The sequence below is a fragment of the Pseudophryne corroboree genome, chromosome 5 (genome assembly GCF_028390025.1).
Source record: "Pseudophryne corroboree isolate aPseCor3 chromosome 5, aPseCor3.hap2, whole genome shotgun sequence".
NCBI classification, from domain to species: Eukaryota; Metazoa; Chordata; class Amphibia; order Anura; family Myobatrachidae; genus Pseudophryne; species Pseudophryne corroboree.
This window is the reverse complement of record NC_086448.1, coordinates 308,945,647-308,969,485: the sequence shown is the minus strand read 5'-3', so window position 1 is coordinate 308,969,485 and position 23,839 is coordinate 308,945,647. Positions and strand designations below refer to the sequence as shown.

General features: G+C 44.3%; 1 long non-coding RNA gene across 1 annotated transcript in view; it reads left to right on the top strand.

The window, feature by feature from the left end:
* LOC134927679 (uncharacterized) overlaps positions 1-23,839 on the top strand; it is a 261,812-nt gene that overhangs the window by 142,543 nt on the left and 95,430 nt on the right. Inside the window, exon 2 of the long non-coding RNA XR_010177706.1 lies at positions 7,549-7,637. This is a non-coding gene — a long non-coding RNA (uncharacterized LOC134927679). The remainder of the gene's footprint in view (positions 1-7,548; positions 7,638-23,839) is intronic.

The window sequence follows — 23,839 nt, the reverse complement described above, 5'->3', positions numbered from 1 at the left end:
TATTTGGTGTTTTGGTTTTGACATGCTCTGTACTATGCCATTGGGCATCGGCCTTGGCAGACGACGTTGCTGGCATTTCATCGTCTCGGCCATGACTAGTGGCAGCAGCTTCAGCACGAGGTGGAAGTGGATCTTGATCTTTCCCTAATTTTGGAACCTCAACATTTTTGTTCTCCATATTTTAATAGGCAGAACTAAAAGGCACCTCAGGTAAACAATGGAGATGGATGGATTGGATACTAGTATACAATTATGGACGGACTGCCACGGTTAGGTGGTATAAAAAAACCACGGTTAGGTGGTATATATTATAATAATAATACAATTATGGATGGACGGACTGCCTGCCGACTGCCGACACAGAGGTAGCCACAGCCGTGAACTACCGCACTGTACACTGGTTGATAAAGAGATAGTAGTATACTCGTAACAATTAGGATGACACTATGACGGTATAAAGAATGAAAAAAAAACCACGGTTAGGTGGTAGGTATATAATAATAAATAATACAATTCTGGTCGGACGGACTGCCTGCCGTGTGCCGACACAGAGGTAGCCACAGCCGTGAACTACCGCACTGTACACTGGTTGATAAAGAGATAGTAGTATACTCGTAACAATTAGGATGACACTATGACGGTATAAAGAATGAAAAAAAAAACCACGGTTAGGTGGTAGGTATATAATAATAAATAATACAATTCTGGTCGGACGGACTGCCTGCCGTGTGCCGACACAGAGGTAGCCACAGCCGTGAACTACCGCACTGTACACTGGTTGATAAAGAGATAGTAGTATACTCGTAACAATTAGGATGACACTATGACGGTATAAAGAATGAAAAAAAAACCACGGTTAGGTGGTAGGTATATAATAATAAATAATACAATTCTGGTCGGACGGACTGCCTGCCGTGTGCCGACACAGAGGTAGCCACAGCCGTGAACTACCGCACTGTACACTGGTTGATAAAGAGATAGTAGTATACTCGTAACAATTAGGATGACACTATGACGGTATAAAGAATGAAAAAAAAACCACGGTTAGGTGGTAGGTATATAATAATAAATAATACAATTCTGGTCGGACGGACTGCCTGCCGTGTGCCGACACAGAGGTAGCCACAGCCGTGAACTACCGCACTGTACACTGGTTGATAAAGAGATAGTAGTATACTCGTAACAATTAGGATGACACTATGACGGTATAAAGAATGAAAAAAAAACCACGGTTAGGTGGTAGGTATATAATAATAAATAATACAATTCTGGTCGGACGGACTGCCTGCCGTGTGCCGACACAGAGGTAGCCACAGCCGTGAACTACCGCACTGTACACTGGTTGATAAAGAGATAGTAGTATACTCGTAACAATTAGGATGACACTATGACGGTATAAAGAATGAAAAAAAAAACCACGGTTAGGTGGTAGGTATATAATAATAAATAATACAATTCTGGTCGGACGGACTGCCTGCCGTGTGCCGACACAGAGGTAGCCACAGCCGTGAACTACCGCACTGTACACTGGTTGATAAAGAGATAGTAGTATACTCGTAACAATTAGGATGACACTATGACGGTATAAAGAATGAAAAAAAAAACCACGGTTAGGTGGTAGGTATATAATAATAAATAATACAATTCTGGTCGGACGGACTGCCTGCCGTGTGCCGACACAGAGGTAGCCACAGCCGTGAACTACCGCACTGTACACTGGTTGATAAAGAGATAGTAGTATACTCGTAACAATTAGGATGACACTATGACGGTATAAAGAATGAAAAAAAAACCACGGTTAGGTGGTAGGTATATAATAATAAATAATACAATTCTGGTCGGACGGACTGCCTGCCGTGTGCCGACACAGAGGTAGCCACAGCCGTGAACTACCGCACTGTACACTGGTTGATAAAGAGATAGTAGTATACTCGTAACAATTAGGATGACACTATGACGGTATAAAGAATGAAAAAAAAACCACGGTTAGGTGGTAGGTATATAATAATAAATAATACAATTCTGGTCGGACGGACTGCCTGCCGTGTGCCGACACAGAGGTAGCCACAGCCGTGAACTACCGCACTGTACTGTGTCTGCTGCTAATATAGACTGGTTGATATTTAAAGAGATATTAGTAGTATACAACAATACTATACTGGTGGTCAGGCACTGGTCACCACTCCTGCAGCAAAAGTGTGCACTGTTAATTAATATAATTGTACTCCTGGCTCCTGCTAACAACCTGCAGTGCTCCCCAGTCTCCCCCACAATTAATTATAAGCTTTTAATTTATACATTGATGACTGTGCAGCACACTGGGCTGAGCTGAGTGCACACAGACTGAGTCACACTGTGTGACTGACTGTGCTGTGTATCGTTTTTTTTTTCAGGCAGAGAACGGATATAGCAGAGAGAAGTGAACGGATATATTATATTAAATAAAAGTTAACTAGCAACTGCACTGGTCACTGACTGTGGTAAACTAACTCTGTCTGCGACTCTGCACAATCTCTCTCTCTCTATCTAATCTATCTCTATTCTAATGGAGAGGACGCCAGACACGTCCTCTCCCTATCAATCTCAATGCACGAGTGAAAATGGCGGCGACGCGCGGCTCCTTATATAGAATCCGAGTCTCGCGATAGAATCCGAGCCTCGCGAGAATCCGACAGCGTCATGATGACGTTCGGGCGCGCTCGGGTTAACCGAGCAAGGCGGGAAGATCCGAGTCGCTCGGACCCGTGAAAAAAAACATGAAGTTCGGGCGGGTTCGGATTCCGAGGAACCGAACCCGCTCATCTCTAGTGAAAATACCAAAAAAATCAGCTCTTCGGTGTGGAAGTATTTCAACAGAAATGCGGACAACATTTGTCAAGCCGTGTGTTGCCTTTGTCAAGCTGTAATAAGTAGGGGTAAGGACGTTAACCACCTCGGAACATCCTCCCTTATACGTCACCTGCAGCGCATTCATCATAAGTCAGTGACAAGTTCAAAAACTTTGGGCGACAGCGGAAGCAGTCCACTGACCAGTAAATCCCTTCCTCTTGTAACCAAGCTCACGCAAACCACCCCACCAACTCCCTCAGTGTCAATTTCCTCCTTCCCCAGGAATGCCAATAGTCCTGCAGGCCATGTCACTGGCAATTATGACGAGTCCTCTCCTGCCTGGGATTCCTCCGATGCATCCTTGCGTGTAACGCCTACTGCTGCTGGCGCTGCTGTTGTTGCTGCTGGGAGTCGATGGTCATCCCAGAGGGGAAGTCGTACTCGTAAGACCACTTTTACTACTTCCACCAAGCAATTGACTGTCCAACAGTCCTTTGCGAGGAAGATGAAATATCACAGCAGTCATCCTGCTGCAAAGCGGATAACTGAGGCCTTGGCATCCTGGGCAGTGAGAAACGTGGTTCCGGTATCCATCATTACTGTAGAGGCAACTAGAGACTTGTTGGAGGTACTGTGTCCCCGGTACCAAATACCATCTAGGTTCCATTTCTCTAGGCAGGCGATACCGAAAATGTACACAGACCTCAGAAAAAGACTCACCAGTGTCCTAAAAAATGCAGTTGTACCCAATGTCCACTTAACCACGGACATGTGGACAAGTGGAGCAGGGAAGGCTCAGGACTATATGACTGTGACAGCCCACTGGGTAGATGTATGGACTCCCGCCGCAAGAACAGCAGCGGCGGCACCAGTAGCAGCATCTCGCAAATGCCAACTCTTTCCTAGGCAGGCTACGCTTTGTATCACCGCTTTCCAGAATACGCACACAGCTAAAAACCTCTTACGGCAACTGAGGAAGATCATCGCAGAATGGCTTACCCCAATTGGACTCTCCTGTGGATTTGTGGCATCGGACAACGCCAGCAATATTGTGTGTGCATTAAATATGGGCAAATTCCAGCACGTCCCATGTTTTGCACATACCTTGAATTTGGTGGTGCAGAATTATTTAAAAAACGAGAGGGGCGTGCAAGAGATGCTGTCGGTGGCCAGAAGAATTGCGGGACACTTTCGGCGTACAGGCACCACGTACAGAAGACTGGAGCACCACCAAAAACGCCTGAACCTGCCCTGCCATCATCTGAAGCAAGAAGTGGTAACGAGGTGGAATTCAACCCTCTATATGCTTCAGAGGTTGGAGGAGCAGCAAAAGGCCATTCAAGCCTATACAACTGAGCACGATATAGGAGGTGGAATGCACCTGTCTCAAGCGCAGTGGAGAATGATTTCAACGTTGTGCAAGGTTCTGCAACCTTTTGAACTTGCCACACGTGAAGTCAGTTCAGACACTGCCAGCCTGAGTCAGGTCATTCCCCTCATCAGGCTTTTGCAGAAGAAGCTGGAGACATTGAAGGAGGAGCTAACACAGAGCGATTCCGCTAGGCATGTGGGACTTGTGGATGGAGCCCTTAATTCGCTTAACAAGGATTCACGGGTGGTCAATCTGTTGAAATCAGAGCACTACATTTTGGCCACCGTGCTCGATCCTAGATTTAAAACCTACCTTGGATCTCTCTTTCCGGCAGACACAAGTCTGCTGGGGTTCAAAGAACTGCTGGTGACAAAATTGTCAAGTCAAGCGGAACGCGACCTGTCAACATCTCCTCCTTCACATTCTCCCGCAACTGGGGGTGCGAGGAAAAGGCTCAGAATTCCGAGCCCACCCGCTGGCGGTGATGCAGGGCAGTCTGGAGCGACTGCTGATGCTGACATCTGGTCCGGACTGAAGGACCTGACAACGATTACGGACATGTCGTCTACTGTCACTGCATATGATTCTCTCCCCATTGAAAGAATGGTGGAGGATTATATGAGTGACCGCATCCAAGTAGGCACGTCAGACAGTCCGTACTTATACTGGCAGGAAAAAGAGGCAATTTGGAGGCCCTTGCACAAACTGGCTTTATTCTACCTAAGTTGCCCTCCCACAAGTGTGTACTCCGAAAGAGTGTTTAGTGCCGCCGCTCACCTTGTCAGCAATCGGCGTACGAGGTTACATCCAGAAAATGTGGAGAAGATGATGTGCATTAAAATTAATTATAATCAATTCCTCCGTGGAGACATTCACCAGCAGTAATTGCCTCCACAAAGTACACAGGGAGCTGAGATGGTGGATTCCAGTGGGGACGAATTGATAATCTGTGAGGAGGGGGATGTACACGGTGATATATCGGAGGATGATGATGAGGTGGACATCTTGCCTCTGTAGAGCCAGTTTGTGCAAGGAGAGATTAATTGCTTCTTTTTTGGTGGGGGTCCAAACCAACCCGTCATTTCAGTCACAGTCGTGTGGCAGACCCTGTCACTGAAATGATGGGTTGGTTAAAGTGTGCATGTCCTGTTTATACAACATAAGGGTGGGTGGGAGGGCCCAAGGACAATTCCATCTTGCACCTCTTTTTTCTTTCATTTTTCTTTGCGTCATGTGCTGTTTGGGGGGTGTTTTTTGGAAGGGCCATCCTGCGTGACACTGCAGTGCCACTCCTAGATGGGCCAGGTGTTTGTGTCGGCCACTAGGGTCGCTTAGCTTACTCACACAGCTACCTCATTTCGCCTCTTTTTTTCTTTGCGTCATGTGCTGTTTGGGGAGTGTTTTTTGGAAGGTCCATCCTGCGTGACACTGCAGTGCCACTCCTAGATGGGCCAGGTGTTTGTGTCGGCCACTAGGGTCGCTTAGCTTACTCGCACAGCTACCTCATTGCGCCTCTTTTTTTCTTTGCGTCATGTGCTGTTTGGGGAGTGTTTTTTGGAAGGGCCATCCTGCGTGACACTGCAGTGCCACTCCTAGATGGGCCAAGTGTTTGTGTCGGCCACTAGGGTCGCTTAGCTTACTCACACAGCTAGTAGCTACCTCATTGCGCCTCTTTTTTTCTTTGCGTCATGTGCTGTTTGGGGAGTGTTTTTTGGAAGGGCCATCCTGCGTGACACTGCAGTGCCACTCCTAGATGGGCCAGGTGTTTGTGTCGGCCACTAGGGTCGCTTAGCTTACTCACACAGCTACCTCATTGCGCCTCTTTTTTTCTTTGCGTCATGTGCTGTTTGGGGAGTGTTTTTTGGAAGGGCCATCCTGCGTGACACTGCAGTGCCACTCCTAGATGGGCCAGGTGTTTGTGTCGGCCACTTGGGTCGCTTAGCTTAGCCACCCAGCGACCTCGGTGCAAATTTTAGGACTAAAAATAATATTGTGAGGTGTGAGGTGTTCAGAATAGACTGAAAATTAGTGGAAATTATGGTTATTGAGGTTAATAATACTTTGGGATCAAAATGACCCCCAAATTCTATGATTTAAGCTGTTTTTTAGGGTTTTTTGAAAAAAACACCCGAATCCAAAACACACCCGAATCCGACAAAAAAAATTTGGTGAGGTTTTGCCAAAACGCGTTCGAACCCAAAACACGGCCGCGGAACAGAACCCAAAACCAAAACACAAAACCCGAAAAATTTCCGGTGCTCATCACTAATAACCACTTTCAATTACATTAACCAAATGGACAGGACACCCAATGCAACAGGCACTTTGAGTGAAATGCTTCCACTCTGTGAAAACTCCACAACCCTTTCAAAACCTACGAACTAGGGCATTCCCATTGAAATCAGCACATATGGAACATTGCACAATAATATACTGTACTAATATTAACATAGTAGTGTGCGTGATCTTACACAAAATGAAAGTTACAAATCTGAAATCTGTTAAATATTAATATATAGAATTATAAATGAAATACATTGAAACTGTTTAAATTAAATTAAGCAACTATGCCACACAGTAATGCCCGATTAGGCAACTATGCCACACAGTAATGTCCAAAGTTGTTATATGCTTCACAGCACAGTAGTGCACCCAGGTCATAATATGACAAAAAGTAGTGCCAGTAACTCATAGTATGCCCCACAGTAGTGCCCTAGTTTGTTTTTTTTACTCATAGTAGTGCTACATTTCATTTTATAGCACAGAGTAGTGCCCTGATGTCATATTATGCTCCACATTAGTAAACCTAGGTCATAATATTCCTCACAGTAGTACCCCAGGTCAAAATATAACACACGGTTGTGCCAACAATTCATAGTATGTCCCATACCCATAATAGTGTCCTAGCTAATTTTATGCCCCATAGTAGTTCATTAGGTAATAATATGTCCCATAGTAGTGCCATAGTTCATTTTATGCCCCATAGTAGTGCTTTCCTCATGTTGGCTTGTAGATCTGTCTGAAAGGTGTCGGAGGGGAGGGGGGGCGGTGATGCTGTAGAGGGGGGTTTGCGAGTGAGGACCAATAAGAATCTGACATTTCCACAACATCATGGGGAGGGTAGCACTTGTAAAACAGATGCAAAGCCAATATAGTTGCAGGAGAGCTTTTTAGTACCATAGATTGAATAAAGACCTCTGTGAAATTAGTCTATGTGACTATAAGGTATATAGTTGTAAGTCTATATGTACTTATTTTTGTCAGGCCCTAGAACCTTAGAAATGGTTAAAGTAAAAGAGTTTACACAATAAATAACTTTTGCTTATCTTCTACAATCTGTTTCCTAGACCCACTGGTGTCCCGTGTGGTGAATGGGAAATTCACAGAAAAGAGTTTTGACACCAGCTTGGTTGGCTGAGCGAACAGGATGTGGAAGGTAAATAAGCTGAGATTTATATAATGGATATATCTACAGTTAAACTCTGCCAACATGGTTTACCCAGGATCTGTTGCTGGCAGTTGCTGTGTGCTTTAGAATGATCAGGTTATGCAGCGCAAAGCAAAATACATTTGGCTAGGTTTTCCTTTATGAGCTTATGATGAGAATAGCCTGTGTCGCCGGTATTCCGGCTGCGGTATTTCACAGCTAGTTGGGATCCCGGCATCGGCATTGTGTCCACCGGGATCCCAACTAGCAGTATTTTAACCGCTTCCCATTGTGACTATACTTTCTAATCTCTGTCAAACTACACTGACTGGCCATTTTCTTGTTTCCATTAATATGAAGCACTGGAGACATAAGACAGTGACATACATTTGGCTAACACTGGCATTGCAACACAATAGAAGGTAGCAAGAAATCCATGGCCAAATCTTGGTAGAAATGTTAATTGATATAGATTGTCTGGCACAAAGAGCTCCTTCACAAAACCTTGTGTTAATTAAAATCCCAGGAAAAGCCTTAGTGAAGGGAAAAAAATAGAGGCTGTGTTTACAGAAATGCAGTGTGCTTGGAACTGGCATATGTCACAGAATACCATTAGTGGTTGAATTATCTATAAAATATAATATTTTAGGCTCCTGTACAACTTTGGAATTCTAATGGATTTTTTTTTCCATTTGTGAAGCAATCCAAGTTTATATAGCTTCACTGAATGATATATTCCTAATAAAACTTTGTTTTTCCATTTCTGCAAGAAAGCATTCCTGTTTTAAATTAATGTATTTTATATTACTTATCTAAAGTACACTTTCCTTAGATAAACTATACATTCCATTGTATGTGTATGTATATATATATATATATATATATATATACACACACACATATAAGCACTGCACATGTAACATGTAGAGGCTCTTTCATCTGGGAATTTGTAATGTTTAACTAGGTAAATTGTTGATAATGCTTGATAATATTGTTATATAAACATTCAATGCTATCAGGACTGACATATGAGGGGGGTTATGCACTTAAATTAATTGGGAAATATGTACATGTCACTATCTACCACTGACAACAGACAGCAGAATGACCAGCAGCCATGTGACTTGGAGGAAATGCAGAGAGATGGTGAATTCCTATTGGTAAAAAGGGTCACACCCATTTGGTAGACATCTTTGGTTGGATAACACTTTGAGCAGCTACAGTAAATAAGACAGGATCTGTGGTCACAGAATGAGGGTGAGGTGAGAACAACTGCTTCTGTGTACAATTACTGGGGCTTTACTACGGATAAGTAGGAGCTCAGTTCTTTTTAATGCCACATAAATTAACAGTCACGCCCTTATTGGGATAATGGGAATATAAGCCAATTAGTCTACCACCATTGTAAAGATTCTGATAATAACCAAGATACAATGAGGCGTTATAAACAATTTAATCATGAGGGAAGTACCAGAGGAAAATATATTTTACAATCGCAGTGCTCCAAATTATGGAAGACCAAGTGGCAAACATTCCGCCTAATAGATCCAGGACTGGATTAAGATTTGTGGAGGCCACACTGCAACTAATTTGTAGAGTCCCTACCAATAAAATTGTCACTAAAATATGCTGGTGATGTTGTTACAGAGTAAAATATATACTCTTAGCATCGCAAATGTGTCTCCAGTTCACATTATACCACTGAGAAACCCTAGTTCCCATATGGCACAGTGCCAACTCGCAGGTGATGTAGCTATGGTGGGGGCCCTGGGCAACTATCCCAGCTGCCCTGTTTTTAATCCAGCTCTGAATAGATCCCATACCAAAATATAAAAAGTAGCAATATGATACAATTCCTGCAAATAGAAATGTACTTACCATATACTTAAATAAAGATAATTGTGCAGGGTTTTAAATAGTGAGATATGCTGTACTCTGTTATATCTTGTGAATTCTGAAGCTATTAGTGATAAGTAATCTACTAACTTTATCTCCCTCATCAGTGTTAGAACAGTTCTAACCTGACAGTTCTTCAATTGTCTTCTAGACGTTTGTTCATGGTGCAGCTTGCTAAAGCACTGGAGTAAGCTACATGAAAAGTTTCCAAGAATGATTCTCAGCAACATTTATGAGTTAGGCCAGCGGTTCTCAAACCCAGTCCTCAAGGCACCCCAAAAGTCCCGGCTTTAAGTATATCCATGTTTGGCATCAGGTGACTTAATTAGTACTTCAGTCAATTTGATTAAACCATCTGTGCTGAGCAATGGATATACTTCAAACCTGGACCGTTGGCATGCCTTGAGCACTGTGTTTGAGATCCTCTGAGATAGGCTACAAAATAATTCAAAACAATAAAAAAAAATCATCTGTTTGTCACCAACTAATGTGATTATGGGCCTTGTTCAGGTTTGTTAGCAGACCAAAAAAGCACAGTATTGGGCAAAACCATGTTGCGCTGCGGGTGTGGCAGATGTAACATGTGCAGAGAGATTTAGATTTGGGTTGGGTGTGTTCAAAGTACTGAAATTAAATTGCAGTGTAAAAATAAAGCCGCTAGTATTTACCATGCACATAAACAATATAACCCACCCAAATCTAAATCTCTCGGCATTTGTTACATCAGCCCCACTACAGTGCAACATGGTTTTGCCCATTAGTGTGGTTTTTTAATTTGCTAACAAACCTGAATAACCCCCTTAGAGCTTAAAAACATAAATTCAACAGATAGACTTGCTATACCGTTTATACTATTATTATTTTTTATTTGGACCAGTAATAATAGGTCTGTGAATCAAATCACATTACTTTATACAGTAAACTAAACTCAGGCAGGTTGTTTAATCCCTAGGATACAGCATACCTCCCAACATTGGGAGGAGAGATGGCTGTCCCGAAAAGGGGGCATGGCCTATAGGAAATGGGGCGTGGCTTCACGGGAGTGTCTCAATCGTGAGCCACGCCCCCATTTTTTTCATCACTATGGGGGCATGCTCAGCGCTCTATGAGCTGCTGGCATGCCCCCTCTCCCTCCGTCTCTAGTGAATAGACGCTGTGCGCATGCGCACAGCGTCTATTCACTGCTGCTCTGCTAGGCAGAGCAGCAAGTGCAGGAGCCTCCCAACTGCCCCCCCACCCCCTACCGTAGGACACTGTGGCCTGTGTGTGGGACAGCGGGACAGTCCTAAAAAAACGGGCCTGTCCTGCGAAAATAGGGACAGTTGGGAGGTATGGATACAGCTATGCTGATCATTTTGCTAAAATCTAGGCAATTTTTGAGGATCCATAACATATCAAGAAAACTTTATATCAAGCCCCTTTCTGTACTGTCTACATCCCAGGCAACATGGCTCCAAAATGAATGAATGTTGGCATGAATCCATGATTGTACACAAACGCAGAATTGCACATGCATGTGCAGAAGTGCATTTAAGCGGTCTCACACAGATTATTGGACTATCAGGGAGGCAGATTATACAGAAGTGATGGAAAGACATCACTAGAAGTTGCGTGTGTGTCTTTATAAACTGTGGTGGTCATTCCGAGTTGTTCGCTCGCTAGCTGCTTTTAGCAGCATTGCAAACTCTAGGCCTCCGCCCTCTGGGAGTGTATCTTAGCATAGCAGAATAGCGAACGAAAGATTAGCAGAACTGCTACTAAATAATTTCCTGCAGTTTCTGAGTAGCTCCAGACCTACTCCTAGATTGCGATCAGCTCAGTCCGTTTACTTCCTGGTTTGACGTCACAAACACGCCCTGCGTTCGGCCAGCCACTCCCCCGTTTCTCCAGACACTCCTGAGTTTTTGCCTGACACGCCTGTGTTTTTTAGCACACTCCCGGAAAACGCTCAGTTACCACCCAGAAACGCCCCTTTCCTGTCAATCACTCACCGATCAGCAGTGCGACTGAAAAGTGGCGCACGAACAACAGCAAAACTGCAAAGTTTTTAGTTAAATAACTAAGCGCATGCACGCTGCGTACCATGCGCATGCCCATTTAGCAGCAAATCGCAGCATAGCGAAAATCGGCAACGAGCGAACAACTCGGAATGACCACCTGTATGTTAAAATAGCTTGCATTTCAGTAAAGTGTAAAAATATGTTTAAGTCATGATAGTTGCAATAAGTTTATGTAAAACCACTTTTGAGATATAATATTAGGAACAATGTTTATTTAAACGTATGTTTAAAACAATAATATAAAATAAAGTTATTCTATTAAGTACATTCCTGTTACAAAGTTGATTGGATGGAACACGTTGTCATGATAGCCAGTACATACATGTACAAACAGCCACTGATCAGAATGAGGCTTGGCTGGAGATGTCCCAGCAGGGAACTGTACAAGGGAATTCTCATTGGGTGTGGTATAATAGGTCAACACATGAAAAGGTTGACATTAGTTATTTAGTTGATTTAGGTGTAATTTTCTCCGTATTAGCACATGGAACCCTAATAAGTGTACCGTGTCCCCTCTCATGGCTCGCTTTGCTCGCTCCACTACCACTGCGCTCGGAAACATGTTACTATTCCAAATCGTAGTCCACATGGATGGTACAGTATGAAAAAGTTGAAAAAAAAATAAAAAAGTTAAAAAAAGCATGTTGACATTTTGCTGTGTCGACCATTGTCATATCGACCCTTTTCAATGTAGATCTAGTGCATGTCAACCATATGGTGTTAACCTATTGGCTGACGACCTATCATTCAGATCCCATTCTCATCTGAGGTCTGCACGGAGCTGCATATTTTGCCTTCAGCTGTGCTTATTCAACTACGGAACAAACAGATCATTTTTAATTGTAATTGGCATTAGGATCATAATTTAATAAAATTTACTACATTATTTTGCACCCCTCTATCTCTTATTTACACATTCTGAAAATGAATTTATAAATCACTATCCACTCTGCAAATTATAGGGAAAATTTTCACTGTACTTTTAGCTCCCGGGTTAAATGCCCAGAGATATTGAATTATTTCCAGCAGTAAAAAGATCACACATTAAAGCTGTCACCTTCCAAACTCATTTACCACTATGCATCATCCCTGTACTATACATGAAGAATAAATAATTTAGAACATGTTCCAAAAGTGTATGAACAAGCAAATACATGCCCCACCAGAACATTTTACACTATTAATTACATGGGGCTGGTTTTGTCATAAATGTGTCTAAGTGCGTGATTTTGTGTGTCAAGATAGCGGTGTCTGAGGGCAGGACCATCACTAGAAGTCTGAGAGCTGTGCCACCACCCAGGGCACAGGGTCTAAAGGTAGCACCTAGAAACTGAAAGCCATCACCTGGAGCACCCCGGGCTCTCAGCTTCCCTCTAGTCTTGGTGGCAAGCAAGTACAGAGCCGTTCAGAGCATCCTGAGGGCACTTGGCTTCTAGCTAGTGCTGCCTCCAAGTTGCCATGGAGTCAACCGGATGTACCAGCAGCTTCACCTTCTCCCTGGCCCTGGCAGGCCACACCTCCTTTTTGTGACATAATTACATCACATGTTCAGGGGAGGGGCTAGCACAGTCCACATCATCGTCTTGTTACGGCCAGATTTGTGGGACAGGGAGGGCACAAAATGTAACATTTTATAAAGATAGTAGCTAGACAGGATAGCAACTAAATTCAGACTCAAATTACCAATTTGAGATTTTGTTTTGGAGGACAACATACTTCTATAAGATTCAAGGGGTGGCGGCAGTGCATTTAAGGTGGTATTACCTGGTTAGTGGGTGGCAGTAGTGCCTCTTTCTTCTGGAAAATGTCCAGGCATGTAGAAGGTGCTCAGGAGTTGTATTATACGTTTAATGTGCGTGCTTGTTTACCACCAGGCATGTTTTGGGGTTGATGCATAGTTGGAAGTAAATCAGGAATTATTTGATCAAAATAAACAGGTACAGAAAAAAATGTTTATGCAGCCTTGTATGAGGGGCCGTTCATGTCAAAATTACAGCTTTCTGAATATAACATATCCGTCTCAGCATACGTCATATCAAAAACTGTATAAATTTGCTACAGTATATGTTATATCCAGAAAGCTGTAATTTTGACATGAACGGCTCCTCATAGACTTGCACACATCTTGTCATGCAACTGCATCTGGTTTGCTTCTAATGCCATATTCAGATGATGGCGTGTACTCAGTGATATGAATTTATTCTAGAAATCGTAAAATAAAATACTTTTAGCTGTAAACATGTAGGGAAATATTGCATCTATACATTGATTTCTGTTGATCAGTCATATTTATTCAAAGCCACTATACTGAGTAACTAGAGATACAGTATGATAATGATACTAGGAAAAATGTACAAAAATCAAGCTGAAAATATAATAACACATGTTCGACCAGAACTGGCTAAGACAGTTCATAGCTTACATCTAATGGAAATCAATTTATTTTTTCGTCTGTATTTGGTTTTCATTTATTTTCACTGGCAGAGTAACCTAATAAAAGATTTACAGTTTAACACAAGGAAGTTTGCTAGTTGTCTTTGGACAGAAAGAAGCTTTTCATTTATTACTGTTATTTCAAGAACATTACAGACCTAGTCCCCAGAGCTCTGTTATATGAGAAAAAAGCAGAGCCACGCTATAAGTACATCCTAATCATCAGTCAATTTACGTGCACCAACTATGATTGAACGTTATTAAATGTTTCACTTGGACAGGAAAACAGATCAGTGCAAATGTTTATGATCTTAACACCAACATAAAGAATACGACTTTTATTTTGTAAGGATTAAACTACTGCAATATGTTTGTGATAACTGCTCTTCTTTCCCTATAATGTAGAGATGTGCGCTTTGGTTTTGTAGAAATCCGAACTCACCCGAATTTAGGGGATCCAAGGCAGAGTCCTGGTACGAATCGCTTTAGGGGATCCGAGTCGAACCAAGTCCTGATTCGGAATTAAAATCTGAATCTTTGGTTTTGGATTGCTTGTAAATCCCTCCATTGTGATTCCAGGTGCCAGTTTACACAGGAGAGAGTGGTCAAAATTAACTGGAAAGGACTGGAAATGAATACTTTTGATGTCACTAATACTGTAGGAACAAAACCAGGTCAACATTATATGATTTCAGCTGTTTTTATCAATTTTCTAGAAATTAAAAACCAAAACCAAATCCTAACCAAAACACTTGATGGTGGTTTTGCCAAAAACAAAACATGAGGGTCCACCCACACCTCTACTGTGTAATGTTTTCCTTATAATGCTTGCTCAATACCTAGTTTGTTTCTAGGCTAAGGGTTATAACGTAGCGAAAGACGGTGCAATTGTGATTGAGGTTGCTCCATCTCTGGATTGGCTGTGCACTGACAGATGTACCATAAGGTTGTGTGATCCTATAATTAGAATGATTCTGTGAGAATGGTTATACAAGCAGTGCAACAGGGCAGCAGGCCGGACTGCCCATCTGGCACTTCTGGCATGTGCCAGAGAGCCGATGGTCTGGTGGGCCAGTCGGGTCCCATAGAGAGTAGGGAAGGTCGCACGCAGCTCACCCAAAAGGCCTCTTCCTGTCAATTACTCTGCGACTGATTCCTCACTGCAAGTGTCATTGCAAAGATATCTTGGCACATGTGTGCTGTTGCCACAATGTATGTGCAGGCTGCCGACAATCGCTCATTTGTGACACCACTGAAGTTACTACTGCACAGTGTCGGACTGGGATATGATGGGCCTACCGGGGGATTGCAGTGGTAGGGTATGTCTAACCATTAGAGAGTGCATGGTCTGGGTTCCTTGAAAATGAATATATATATATATATATATATATATATATAGTAAATGATGCTGCTAGTGCATACATGATAATGTACCAGAGGAATATCGTAGAAAATACTCCTTTGTCAGTATGAGGTATAATGTATAATTCAAGTGTACAGTCTGGAACCTGTTCCCTAGAAGAGGAGGCAGTAGGGCCCTTGCATCCCTGTGGGCCAGTCCAACCCTGCGACTGCATCTGAGTCAGGCCCAAAAGTTGGAAAAGAGGCAGATCCATTAACAATTGGATTGGCCCCAGCATGTCCTCTACTAATTATAGTTATAAATACCATTTCTTGTAACAAAGACATCCAATTAATTTTTAAACTCAATTCAGAAATGTATCAATGCCATGTGATAACGAATTGCACAGCTTAGCCACTCTTCCTGAAACTGTATTTCTGTCATTCACAATTGATGTGTCCTTGTTCCCGGTGTCATCCATGGTACAAAAAATAGGATTTTGATAACCTACCGGTAAATCCTTTTCTCCTAGTCCGTAGAGGATGCTGGGGATGACATCAAGACCTTGGGGTATAGACGGGATCCGCAGGTGACATGGGCACTCTAAGGACTTTTCATTGGGTATGAACTGGCTCCTCCCTCTATGCCCCTCCTCCAGACCTCAGTTGTAGGAACTGTGCCCAGGGAGACTGACATTTCGAGGAAAGGAATTACTTAACTAGTGGTGAGATATCTACCAACTCACACCCTCAACCATGCCGCACACATGGCATTCAACATAACACACGCCAACAGGCATGAACTAATTGCAGCAACATGCTGAAACCAAGATAACACAACTTGTGTAACTGTAATAACTAAACTGCAGGTAAAATACGCACTGGGACGGGCGCCCAGCATCCTCTACGGACTAGGAGAAAAGGATTTACCGGTAGGTTATCAAAATCCTATTTTCTCATGAGGATGCTGGGGATTACATCAAGACCATGGGGTCTATACCAAAGCTCCAGTACGGGCGGGAGAGTGCGGATGACCCTGCAGCAACGATTGATAAAACTTTAGGTCCTCATCGGCCAAGGTGTCAAACTTGTAGAACTTAGCAAATGTGTTTGACCCTGACCAAGTAGCTGCTCGGCACAGTTGTAATGCCGAGACAACCGGGGCAGCGGCCCAGGATGAGCCCATCTTCCTAGTGGAGTGGGCCTTTACCGACGTCGGTAACGGCAATCCAGCCATAGTATAAGCTTGCTGAATCGTATTTCTAATCCAACGTGAAATAGTCTGCTTGGAAGCAGGACAGCCAATCTTGTTGTGATCATACAGGACAAACAGAGCCTCTGTTTTCCGTATACGAGCTGTTCTAGCAACATAGATTTTCAAAGCTCTAACCACATCTAGAGACTTTGCATCAGTGAATGTGTCAGTAACTACTGACACCACAATAGGTTGGTTTATGTGAAAAGCAGAAACCACCTTTGGAAGAAAATGTTGGCGAGTTCGCAACTCTGCCCTATCTTCATGGAAAATCAGGTAAGGGCTCTTGTGGAACAAGGCCCCCAATTCCGACACCCGCCTTGCGGATGCCAATGCCAAAAGCATCACCACTTTCCAAGTGAGAAACTTCAACTCTATCTTTTGTAGAGGCTCAAACCAATCCGATTGAAGGAACTGCAATACCACGTTAAGGTCCCATGGTGCCACTGGAGGCACGAATGGAGGCTGGATGTGCAGAACCCCTTTCACGAAGGTCTGAACCTCTGGAAGAGAGGCCAATTGTTTTTGGAAGAACACTGACAAGGCCGAAATCTGGACCTTGATTGATCCCAATCGTAGGCCCGTCTCCACACCATCCTGCAAAAAATGGAGAAAACGTCCTAAGTGAAACTCTTCCGTAGGAGCTTTCTTGGATTCACACCAAGACACATATTTTCTCCAAATATGGTGGTAATGTTTTGACGGTACTCCCTTTCTGGCCTGAATAAGGGTGGGGATGACCTCCTTAGGAATACCCTTCCTGGCTAGGATACAGCGCTCAACAGCCATGCCGTCAATTGTAGCCGCGGTAAGTCTTGGTACACACATGGCCCCTGCTGCAGCAGGTCCTCCCGAGGAGGAAGAGGCCGAGGATCTCCTATGAGCAACTGCTGAAGATCTGGGTACCAAGCCCTTCTTGGCCAGTCTGGGGCAATGAAGATTGCTCGAACCCTTGTCTTTCTTATGATCCTGAGTACTTTTGAGATCAGCGGAAGTGGAGGGAAAACATATACTGACGGAAACACCCACTGGGTCACCAGTGCATCCACTGCTACTGCTGGAACAGTATCTCTGAAATTTCTTGTTGAGACGAGACGCCATCATGTCTATTTGAGGAACTCCCCAAAGACTTGTCACCTCTGCGAAGACTTCTTGGTGGAGGCCCCACTCTCCTGGATGGAGATCGTGTCTGCTGAGGAAGTCTGCTTCCCAGTTGTCTACTCCCGGAATGAATATTGCCGACAGAGCTTGTAGATGTTTTTCTGCCCAGCGGAGGATTTTTGTCGCCTCTGCCATCACCGCTCTGCTTTTCGTTCCGCCCTGCCTGTTTATGTATGCGACTGCTGTTTCATTGTCCGCCTGGATCTGCACGGGACAGTCTTGAAGAAGATGTACCACTTGTTCAAGGCCGTTGTAAATGGCTCTTAGCTCCAGAACGTTTATGTGAAGGCAGGCTTCCTGTTGTGACCAACATCCTTGGAAGTTTTCTCCCTGAAAGACTGCTCCCCAGCCTCGGAGACTTGTATCCGTGGTTACTAGGACCCAGTCCTGAATCCCGAACCTGCGTCCCTTTAGCAGATGAGAGCTGTGTAACCACCACAGGAGCGAAATCCTGGTTTTTGACGACAGGATTATCTTTCTGTGCATGTGTAGGTGTGACCCCGACCACTTGTCCAACAGGTCCCACTGGAATATTCTGGCATGGAATCTGCCAAACTGTATGGCCTCGTAGGCCTCCACCATCTTCCCCAACAACCGAATGCACTGATGGATCGACACACTTGATGGTTTCAATATCTGTTTTACCATTTTCTGGATTTCCAGAGCCTTTTCAAGTGGAAGAAATACTCTCTGAACTTCTGTGTCCAGAATCATTCCGAGGAAAGACAACCTTGTCGTCGGTTCCAACTGTGACTTTGGGTAATTTATGATCCACCCGTGTTGTTGGAGTATTGACAGGGAGAGGGATATGTTTTGTAATAACTGCTCCCTGGATCTCGCCTTTATCAGGAGGTCATCCAGATAAGGGATTATATTGACTCCTTTCTGACGAAGGAGGACCATCATCTCCACCATCACCTTGGTGAATACCCTCGGCGCCGTGGAGAGACGGAAAGGTAACGTCTGGAATTGGTAATGGCAATCCTGAATCGCGAATCTCAGATAAGTCTGGTGAGGAGGATAAATGGGAACATGCAGGTAAGCATCCTTTATGTCCACCGACACCAAGTAGTCCCCCTCCTCCAGACTGGCAATCACCGCCCGAAGTGATTCCATCTTGAACTTGAACCTTTTCAGGAAGAAATTCAGATCTTTTAGATTTAGGATCGGTCTGACCGAGCCGTCCGGCTTCGGAACAACAAAGAGGCTTGAATAAAAACCCCGCCCTTGTTGTGACAACGGTACCAGGACTATAACCTGGTCTTGACATAATTTTTGGATTGCCGCTGTTACTGCTTCTCTCTCTGGCGGAGAAGCTGGCCTGGTTGATTTGAAAAATTGGCATGGGGGAACGTCTTGATACTCTAGTTTGTATCCCTGGGATACTATTTGTAACACCCAGGGATCCAGGCCAGACAGAATCCAATCCTGGCTGAAGAGTTTGAGACGTACCCGCACCCAAGCGGCCACCCGCAAGGGAGTACCAGCGTCATGCTGGGGATTTGGCAGAATTAGGGGTAGACTTCTGCTCTTGGGAATCTGGAGCCGGTGTGGGCTTCTTTCCCCTTCCCCTACCTGCAAAGAAAGGGGAACCTCTCATCTTTTTGTATTTATTGGGCCGAAAGGACTGCATTTGCGGGTGATAGGTCTTTTTTGCCGGTGCAGGCGCAGAGGGCAAAAATGTTGACTTACCTGCGGTAGCCGCCGAGACTAACGCATCCAGGCCATCGCCAAAAAAGGCCTCACCTTTATATGGGAGAGCCTCCATGTTTCTTTTGGAATCTGCATCCGCGTTCCACTGGCGAATCCATAATGCCCACCTAGCCGATACTGCCATGGTAGCAGCTTGTGAACTCAAGAGTCCAATATCCTTCATTGCTTCCAGCATGTAGACGGCAGCGTCTTTGATATTCCCTAACTTAACTCTCATCTTTATCAATCATGTCAATTTCTGATGACATGCTTTCTGACCATTTTTCAATAGCGCGACTCACCCATGCGCAGGCAATAGTGGGCCTGAGCAGTGTACCATTGGTAACATAAATGGATTTCAATGTCGTTTCCATTTTGCGGTCTGCCGGCTCTTTAAGAGAAGCTGTGCCAGGAGCAGGGAGAATTACTTTCTTTGTCAACCTGGAAAGTGCACTGTCTAACACAGGCGGTGACTCCCATTTTTTCCTGTCTTCCACCGGGAAAGGATAAGCTATGTGAATCCTTTTGGGAATACAATTTTTTTTATCAGGATTCACCCACATCCCTTCAAACAGAGCATTTAGTTAGTGTGAAGGAGGGAACGTGACTTTGGATTTCTTTTCCTTACATAAATAAGCTTTCTCCTGAGGTACAGGAGTGCTTTCTGTAACCTCCAACACGTCCCTTATAGCCACAATCATATATTGTATACTTTTTGCCAATTTATGATCTATCTCTCTGGATTCACTATTGTCGACACAAGAATCAGAATCCGTGTTGGTATCAGTGTTTACAACATTTGCAAATGGTCTCTTATGTTACCCAGAGGGGCCGCCCGCATAAGGAATAACAGCATCCTGAAAAATCACATCTTCCACAGATTTTCTCCAGCATGCAGCCTTAGATTCAGACTTATCCAATCTATGGTTAATCAGATGCATACTGTCACGTATCTCTTTCACCCATGCAGGCTTTTGGTGTGCTGGTAGCGCCACCACATTACAACTCTGTGTCCCTAAAATGGTTTCCTCCGGGGAGGAACTCCCTGCCTCAGACATGCCTCACACGTGTACACCACACTCACAGACACACTGGGACTTATTTTGGGGACAGACCCACAGTAAAATCTGTCAGAGGGACACAGGATAGGAGCAGCCAGTTCACAAACCCAGCGCCAGTATTGCCTGTGAACACAGTATGTCCACAGCCCAAAAGCACTTTTAAATAGTAATATACACTATCAAATGTACCACAATCGCTTTGTGCCCCCCCTTTATAGCACTCTGTACTTGTCAGAAGTGGAGGAGAGGACCAGCGTGTTCTCTGCAGAGAGAGAGAAAATGGCGCTGCGTAGTGTGCTGGCTGCCTGAGGAAGAAGCTCCGCCCCCACAATGGCGCATCCTTACACTCAGTATATTGACTTATTATTTATACTGGCGGGGGTAGGGCTGTGCCAGCGGCATCTTATGCCCCCTTTTAGCCAGTTTGAGGTATTTTTCTTGCTGCCCAGGACGCCCCCCCCCCCCCCCCCGCGCCCTGCAGCCTGCAGTACCTGTGTGTGTGGGCAGCAATGGCACGCTGCGCTCCCGCCAGCCGCGCCGCACCTCAGCCGTCACTTACTTGATTGAAGATCATTCTTCTCATACTCACCTGTCTTCTGACTTCTGGCTCTGTGAGGGGGTGACGGCGTGCTGTGGGAGTGAGCATCTAGACACGGCTAGCGTTCAGTTCCCTTCAGGAGCTAATGGTGTCCTGTCAGCCAGAAGCAGAGCCATGAAACTCTGAGGAAGTTGGTTCTGCTTCTGCCCCCTCAGTCCCACGAAGCAGGGAGTCTGATGCCAGCAGATCTCCCTGAAAATAAAAAACCTAACATAAGTCTTTTCAGAGAAACTCAGTAGAGCTCCTCAGAGTGCATCCAGTCAACCTGGGCACATTTCTAAAACTAAGGTCTGGAGGAGGGGCATAGAGGGAGGAGCCAGTTCACACCCAATGAAAAGTCTTTAGAGTGCCCATGTCTCCTGCGGATCCCGTCTATACCCTATGGTCTTGATGTCGTCCCCAGCATCCTCTAGGACGTATGAGAAAGTTTGTTAGACAGATCTTGGTAGCAATCACAAAATTTTTTAGACATGTTATGTCTACTCTAGGACAGATTTTTCTGATTGCAACAAACCTAATTGTATATCCTCATTTATACTGTAATCCAGTGGTTTCCAAACTTTTTTTAATCACGGCGCCCTAGAATATCAGAATTTTTTTCACGGCACCCCGAGGCCAAAAATTTCTTATTGAGAAATTTAGAAAGAAATATTACATTAAGTAGATCGCGTTTATATGTCATCCTTAGGGTCAGTTGTGTGGTGAGGGACAAGATTTGCTTCTGTTTGGCCACATATTTTATGACTGGCAGCCACCAGCACTGGTTTTGCCTATTATATTGACCATGAATAATTTGAATTGGTCCTGGACCACCAACCAAGGGCACCCCTGCAAGTGTCCCGAGGCACCCCAGGGAGCCACGGCACACAGTTTGGGAACCTCTGCTGTAGTCTTTACATTTACTTTATTAATGAGGATCCCAGATTTTGAACCCATCTGAGTAATCTTACACTGCTGCGGACACTGAGTCCACCAGGTACACTACCCTGGCTAGCGCGGGCTTCACTGGAGCGCTCTGTGGGCCTGTTTTCAATGGTGGGGCCTGGAGCAGCAGCTCCATCCGCCCCATTGTTAATCTGGCCCTGATCTTACAGTATGTAATGGTTTGGTGAACCAAACTATACCTCATGTTCAAAATGTAACCTTCCACAAATATAATGGTTATGTGTTAGCCGTTGGATTTATCTACTATATACTGTATGTTCTGTAAATTTAGTCTTAATTATCTAATAAAAGTGAAATAGAAATATCTGGGGACTAATTAAACCAATAGACATCATAGCAGAGAAACCCTAGAATATAGGTGCACTGTGCAGCCTAAAGAAAGTGGATCAACTTGACTGTTTGTGAATTGTGGGAGTTACACACAGGCCCCCCCAAATATGTAATTGTCCTATGTCTAGGATGGATGAGCTAATTGAAGGGTAAGGAACAGTCCAGTATCTGACTGCATCAAGTACTGCTAACAGTGCAAAAGAAAATATATCAGTTTCTAGACTAAACAGCCTTTTCAATAAATGTATCTAGGGCACAGGGCTGAAATATGGATAGGAAGCTGTAATGTGGTGATCATACTTTATATAACTGGTTAACAATGGCTGCTTGTTAGGCTACTGGGAAGTGGTTGATGTCAGAGGCTTGCGCAGCTAATTTTATTAGGGGGTGCACTGCTGGAGGGGCGTGTCTAGCACCTCCTTTTGGGCGTGTCCAGCACTGCCCAGGGACATGTCTAACACTATTTTACATTCTCTCAGTAATCAAATGGCGTAATCTAATTTATCCCTAGTTCCTAATAATACAAGTAAATACATACACCCCAGAGAAATAAAATGAAACATAATGGTGCGACCAGTAGCCACTACTGACTGTCCGCTACGGCATAATCCTGAGTCCTAGCTGTCGCTGCACCCTATCGCTGCTTACACTTCCCCAACCTATCTCTGACCTAGTGGTGGAACTAGAGAGTGGTGGGCCTTGGTGCAAAATTCACATTATGCCACACGGTATGAGACGAAATTCACATTACGCCACACGGTATTAGCCAAAATTTACATTAAGCCACACAGAATGAGATTAAATTTACATTACGCTACACAGTATGAGCCAAAATTCACATTACGCCACATGGTATAAGCCAAAATTCACATTACGCCACATAATATAAGCCAAAATTCACGTTACGCCACACAGTATGAGCCGATATTCACATTATGCCACATGGTATAAGCCAAAAGTCACATTACGCCACACAGTATGAGGCAAAATTTACATTACGCCACACAGTATGAGGCAAAATTCACATTACGCCACATTATGCCCCGGCCTTAATAGACCCCATAGTACCTCCCAAACACATTATATAGTGCACCCTAAACACATATGCCACACAGTGCCCCCCCCCCCACTCATTATGTGACACATAGTGCCTCTCTAAATACATTATATACTATAAATTATACATTACTTGTTGTGGGTGCGCTCGCAGCTGAGCGCTCCTCGCCGCCTGCCACTCCATGCATAGACCACTACTGCCGTCCTTTCTCTCTCCTTCACCCCCTCCTTCCCTGCAGTCCTGTTCACATGTGGGTTCCAGTAGCTGGTACAGCTGACAAATGCACCCTCTACTGCCCCTGCAGCGGTTTGTCTCTTCCCCTATCGCCAAGCCTGCTGACTGGGCGTAGCAGGCAGGAGAAGAGAGGGATGTGGCGGTTGGA